The sequence below is a fragment of the Stigmatopora nigra genome, chromosome 3, assembly GCF_051989575.1.
Source record: "Stigmatopora nigra isolate UIUO_SnigA chromosome 3, RoL_Snig_1.1, whole genome shotgun sequence".
Classification (NCBI taxonomy): domain Eukaryota; kingdom Metazoa; phylum Chordata; class Actinopteri; order Syngnathiformes; family Syngnathidae; genus Stigmatopora; species Stigmatopora nigra.
In genome coordinates, this window is record NC_135510.1 from 12,566,449 (window position 1) to 12,566,893 (window position 445).

A 445-nucleotide genomic window follows, 5' to 3' on the forward strand; every position below is an offset into this window, starting at 1 on the left:
TTGGGTTCAAATCCAGGGTGGTCCACATGAGTGGAGTTTGTATGTTCTGCCTGGCTTGTGGGGGTTTTCTTTGGGTACTCCGGTTTCCTCCCACATTCCAAAACCATGCATGGTAGGCTTATTGGACACTGAATTGCCCCAAGGTATGAGCGTGAATGGTTGTTTAACTCCTTGTGCCCTCCGATTGGCTGTCCATCAATTCAGGGTGTCCCCTGCCTCTGGCCTAAAGTCTGTTGGGATGGGCTCCAGCACCCCCCGCGACCTTAATGAGGATAAAGTGGTACAGAAAATGAGATTAGATTTACCATGAAATTCACAAATAAATCAATAAATTACAAATACTGTGTATTAGTTTGACTAATGATAGAAATGCATTTGTGTTTGTGTGAGTTAGTCCAGGTGTGTTTTGAGCACGTGGTGCGACGAAGGGAGGCCCTCAACTGTG